The sequence below is a fragment of the Propithecus coquereli genome, unplaced genomic scaffold (genome assembly GCF_000956105.1).
Source record: "Propithecus coquereli isolate 6110/MARCELLA unplaced genomic scaffold, Pcoq_1.0 Scaffold254, whole genome shotgun sequence".
NCBI classification, from domain to species: domain Eukaryota; kingdom Metazoa; phylum Chordata; class Mammalia; order Primates; family Indriidae; genus Propithecus; species Propithecus coquereli.
This window is the reverse complement of record NW_012148108.1, coordinates 22,236-28,215: the sequence shown is the minus strand read 5'-3', so window position 1 is coordinate 28,215 and position 5,980 is coordinate 22,236. Positions and strand designations below refer to the sequence as shown.

The 5,980-nt window shown below is 45.5% G+C and overlaps 1 protein-coding gene across 1 annotated transcript in view; it reads left to right on the top strand.

Annotated features, from left to right (window-relative positions):
- The first annotated feature begins 399 nt into the window (after positions 1-399).
- Positions 400-5,980, top strand: part of CEBPG (CCAAT/enhancer binding protein (C/EBP), gamma) — a 15,625-nt gene continuing 10,044 nt past the window's right edge. The window contains exon 1 of the mRNA XM_012647039.1: positions 400-609. The gene's annotated coding sequence lies outside the window, so the exon portion shown is untranslated. The remainder of the gene's footprint in view (positions 610-5,980) is intronic.

The following is a 5,980-nucleotide window of genomic DNA, read 5'->3' as shown; positions in this document are numbered from 1 at the left end:
CGGGGACTCTGAGGGCCGCCGAGGACGAGGTGGAACCTGAACAGCAGCCGGTGATTCGAAACAGCCTCAGAAAATGCTGTTTTCCAAAGGCAGGTGCGGCCTTCACAAAGTGATGGCCCTTCCAGCCTCTGACTCGGACCAAACTTTTCTCGCCACGAGTCGCCCACAGCACCTGGCGACCCCGCCGGAGCAGCACGACGAGCGCGGGCGGGGCGGGGCAACCAGCCACCGCCAGCGCCCGCCACGCCCTCCACGCCCGCCAGCCCCGCCGCGCCGCGGCCGACGCCCCCGCCGCGCGCCCGCCACCACCCCCGCCCCCGCAGCCAGGCGGCCCACGATTGGCTGGCGGGGCTGCCCGTCACGAGGGAAGGCTGCACCGCCCATAGCCCCGCGCTCCCATTGGTAGTGGCGGCGGCGGCGGCGCGCGCGGTCCCGGCAAGGAGGGGAAGCCGGTGGCCGCGGCGGCGGAACGGGCGGAGGCTGCCGGTTTCGTAACCGTCGCTCCTCCTCGCTGGCTCGCGGGCTGCGAGGCCTGTGTCGGGTCGGGCCGCGCTGCGCGGGGCTGCTCGGAGTGGAGGCCGCCTGGGGGCGGGCGGGCCGGCGGCGCAGGTAAGGAGGCCACGGGCGGGCGCTGGGAGGGAGGAGGAGGCCGCGGCGGAGCCGGCCGCTCGCGTGGGCGCGGGCCCGGCGTGAGAAGACTCGGCCCGGTCCGAGGCGGGCGGCCGGCCGGCCGGGAAGGCCCCTCGAGGCGCAGGCGGCGGCCCCGCGCGGCGTCTGATGCAACCTGCCGGCAACACCCGGCGGGGCCGCTGAGCTCATCCCTGGCCGCGGCCCAGCGTCGCGGCGCCGCCCGCCGACCCCCGCTCCCCCCGGCGGCCCTGGCTGCCGGCCCGGAGCGCGGCGGACGGGGGGACGGGCTGGGGGGCGAGGCGTGCTCCCTCCGGAACCCGGTGCTCTGTTTGCGAAACGTGCCCTGTGACAAGCCAGGCTCGTATTGGCCCCTGGGGATGAAGGGTGTCCCCAGAATAGCAGAAAGTGGACGGTGTCTTTAGTGCCACGGAAAGTATTTCTTGCCTCTCTCAGACGGCTCAGTCTGCGGTGGTCGAGAATTTTGTCCAGAAGCTAGTAAAGCGTCAGTGAGGGAAAACAGTTGATTTTTAAGTGCATAACTTTACCAAAGAATCTTTTGCTTATTTACGGGGATATCTGAATGTCCTGCAGTTCACTGTTCACATAGTTTAGATGAACGTGCAACAACCACGAGTTGAATAGAAAGAGAAGTGCAAGAAATGAAGCACTTGGTTAGTGTGGTTAGAGGGAAGGCAGCAAGGAAAACAGCCTACAGAGGTGTCTGGGTGCAGAGGATGGAAATGCACGTATAGGGGAAGGATAGTATGTTCTTCCATGCAAGCCTATACGTGGCTGTTGTTTGGAAGGTTTAAGCGTTTGGTTTTCCTCTTGTTTGAGGTTTATACTGTAATTTGGTATCTTTGAATGTGTCGGTTTTAGAAAGGTTTTAACTTTGGTGGAGGACACAAAAATTGGTAGTTCTGCCTCCAAACCTACACTCAGTTGAATTCTTATTTGAATAGATGGTCATTTAACGCAGAAACCTCTCTCCCAAGGAAATGTGACTCCCAAGGAAAATTTTGAAATAAAATACTGTAGGGTTTGCTTTACTAAGAAATTCTGCATCCAGAAGTGCTTGATGTTTTAGGTTAAGATCTGGTCAGCTATTACCACTTGAGTAGTATTTGAGATAAACTATTCCTAAGATTGATTCTCTTTCTGGAAAAACTGTAAACAAGTCTAAATAATTACAGGATGCTAGTGAGCTGAAGCAGGTTTCAATTTCTTGATTCCTGCTTCTGGTGGGCACACTTGGCTGGTTCAGTTATTTTTAATTAATAACACCTGCCTTAAATAGGTGGAAACAAAAAAATTTTTTTTTTTTCCAGAATATCCTTTAAATTCTCAAGAGCACATCATGACTGTCTGCAAGGTGTTCTGATCTTGGAGAGGTGGCTTCATCCCTGGGGAATTAAACATCCCATGGTGAGCCCCTAGTAAAGACGAGTAGGACCTCATGGGGCTGAATTTGGTCTTATGGTCTGCGATTGCCTCACCTGGTCACAGTAATGGTAAATACAGGTAGCCGCAGTTGGTCTTATGGTCTGCGATTGCCTCACCTGGTCACAATAATGGTAAATACAGGAGCCACAGTTCCAGGTTGATTGTGTATTCTTTGGAGGAGTGGTTCAGTGGGTTCTTATATTGGTAGGTATACTGGTCTCCTGCCTTTTTGGCTTCCTGGCCCCATCAGTAAAAAAAAAAAAAAAAAAAAAAATTAGCATGAGCTCCTAATAGATGTATATTTACAAACAATGTGTTCGTTTTGTGTGTTGTAAATCACACCAAAAGTAGATTAGAAAGATGACATTAAAAAAGACAAACACACATTTTCTTCTCATACCCCGGCGGACCACTTGTGTGCTACTCCCTAAGGTGGGTACATCCCGCTTCAGGGACCCTGCACTAGGTGCTGGCATGTGAAGGTGAACAGAGTCCTGCCTCTGGCTTAGTCCACAGGGAGGCACACTGTAGAGCTGAAGTTGACAAACTGGGGGAACCAACTGTACTGGAGCACCAAGAAAAGAGAAAGCACAGACCACTGAGGAGACTAACAGTGGTTTAGTGTTGCTGAGGGGTGAAGGATGAGGGGGCAGGCGCTGGAGAGGGCAGGACCTTGGATCTGATCCTGTAGACCGACTGGTGCCAGGGATGGAGGGTGTGACACTCGATGTGAGTGTTACTTTGCTCTAGAGACAGTGATGGGAGGAACCCAGAGACTAGTGCCCTGAGAGCTGTCAGGCCGAGGTAATTTCTGTGGCATCGGGTTGGAGAGAAATGGTAGATGTGAGATTTTTTTCTTCTGTTTTTTTGGTGGCTTTAGGCAGAATTGTCAGATCGCAATGATCAGATTTGGGGCAAGGGAGAAACATCTACGAATATTTTTAAGTGTTGACCTTCACTGAGGAAATTGAGTGAAAAATTTATTTTGGAGGGCAAGGGGAGGACTATCTGGTTCTAGGTATTGGCGGGGGGTGGGGTGACAAAAGGGTTAGGATAATTCTTGTCAGGTTTGTTTTCCCAAGTGAAACTCGAGAAAAATTTGATTTTGTTTTACTCATTCTAACATTCTGGGCTTTCGGTGATTTGAATAGACATTACTTGAATTAAGAAGTTTGAATTTTAAAAAACCTGTTACCCATTTAGTCCAGTGTTTTTAAGATCCATCGTTAATCTACAGCAGTGACCCTCAGACTTCAGTGTCAGAATGACTTGGAGGTCCCCTTACAACAGGATTGCTCAGTCCCGTTCCTAGATGATTTGGGTCTGGGGCCACCTGAGAATGTGCACTTCTAAAACGTTCCCAAACGATGGTGATGTGCATCCAGGCACCACGCTTTGGGAACTGCTGCTCTGCAGTTTCCTACCGTTTCCTGCTTGAATGATTCACATGCAGGGAAACGAGGCGCCACCTGCTTCCTGTAGACTGACCTTCGCAATGGTGTTTGTCCCCACAGGAGCCAGACTTCCATTTAGGGTTGAGTATCCACACTTGAAATAAACTCATTTTTTTGCCTGTTGTAGGTGTCAATAAATGTTTGTGGAAGGAGCAAAACCATGAATGAGAGTGTCTTTTTTCAGTTTAAAAACAAAATTGATACTGTTTGAAGTTAAGCCTTTTAGACTACTTAGCTCTTTGATTCCCTTAACTTGATTAATTTTCTCTTCACTTTAAGAGCTACTTTTTTGGCTTGTATAGCATTGAAGAAAATTTTTTTTTTTTTTAACTTTCTTGGAGTTATTTTTACTATCTCTAAGTTTCTTTTTCTTAAATTTTTTACCAGTTTGTAGGTTCAGTGAATATACTCTTGTTTTTTAAGCCAAAGGGCTCACTTTCAAAACCTTGCCTGCTGTGTTCAGCCTAGTACCTTGGCAAGGTGAGTCAGACTGCGGTAAAAGAGCCCTTCCCTATTCCTATACCTTTGGGTACAGAAACGGGCACGTACATCTCTGAACTTAGAGCCTGTGAGGAATAAGAGTTCTTAGTGACTGAAGGTCATGGTCACTGTCAGTTGGAAGGTCTCTTGCCATTCCACATCCTTCATTTGCAGATGGGGAAGTCAAGGCCACCGAAGAGAAGGGATTGGCCCAAACTGAAATAGGAGCAGCCAGAGCCCAGGCAGGAATGGTCCTGGGTCCAAGTCTGTGCTGCTTTGGTCACTGCTGTCTCTGAGCATGACCAAGCTGACTATAGAAATTAGCTTTGAAGACTAAAAATACAATTGGTATCTGAAAAATAAAAAGATAAATAAGATGAACATGACCATGATTGTTAAGGACAATCCCAGGAGAGGTGTTAAATTAAACAAGTTCTTAAATATTGAGTAAAACGCTTACATTCACTTTACACTGAGTAGATAAGCACTAGTGTGAGGTGGCAGTGAGGGTGGCTCAAATTCATACTGAACAGCCACTTTTTTTTTTCTCTACTGTTTTTTAGAATTTTTATTTCATTTTATTGAAAAAGAGAATCATTGTCTACAAACTATTTTCTTTCTAATTGTGCAAATACAATGAGCAAATCATCTGCAGTTTCAAAATACTGTTCGTAAATCACTGATGGCACCAGTAATTTTAGGAATTTCCAATAGAACAAATATTGAGAAAAAGAAACAGTAGATTTCAAATTATAGGCATTAATTGAATTTTAAGAGTAGAAAATAAAATTAAAAATTTAAAACTCAGTTTTAAAGTGTAAAGTTCTCTGATTTTCAGTAGTTTAAATCCAATCATCAGGCATTTAGGAGCACCCAGTATGTTCAAAGTTGCACAAATGTATATGGATGATAGGAAAGTAATAATCCCCATGCAATATTTTAAGTGTTGCTATCAGATATCTTTAAGTGATATTTTACAGATTAAAGCTGGGTAAAATCAAAATATATCCTCCCTTTACATTTTAAAACAATCACAGTAATTTACCAACAGTTACCATTTCACAGCAATTAGAAAACAGGAGTTAATACAAGTTGAACAAAGAAGTACTTTTCCTCTTTTAGGAAATAAACATAGGTATATACGTGTGTGTGTGTGTGTGTGTGTGTGTGTACTCACACAACATTATCTTCAAAATTCACAGTGGTTAATTTACTTTTGTATTATAAAAAAATTATCTCCCTATGGTCAAAATACTGAAAAAGCACAAAGGCTGAAAAAAGAAAACCACATTTGCCACTTTAAAAAAATACATTATTGTCTCAGTGGTTCTATTTATTTAATTGATTATAAAGTTAGGTATTATTAGGACTCAGACTCCTAGGATTGTACTGGATCAGATGGAATTAAATATGCCCCTTTCTCCGTGTCCAGAAAAGATGCTCCTAAGCCACCCTAAAAGATGATAAAATAAATGCTGGTATTCTGAACTGTTATACTGGGAAAGAAAACATGCCCACCTGGAAGGAATAAAAATCATAAAAGTTTATGAATCTATGGGAGAGCCTGCGTGAATCAGAAAGCAGTTCTTTGGATATAAGTTAGGAGATTTTAGAAGTTTATAAACTCTTTTAGGATACTAGAGTACAGATACAAAAATGATTTCTCCACAAATAATGATTTATCTAGTGCAAGGGTTGGTAGCCCATGGTCCAAATCTCACATGCCATTTGTTTTTGTAAATAAAGTTTTATTGGAACATAACTATGCTCATTTGTTTACATGTTGTCTGTAGCTGTTTTTGTTATAATGAGAGAGTTGAGTAGTTGTGACAGAGACCTTATGGCCTGCAAAGCCTGAAATATTTACTCTCTGGCCCTTTACAGAAAGTTTCCTGACCCCCTGAGCTAGTTAGTGCACTAAGTGATGTTCTAGTTACCTAAAAGTGTTAATGTACCTCACGAAGATTTTAGCA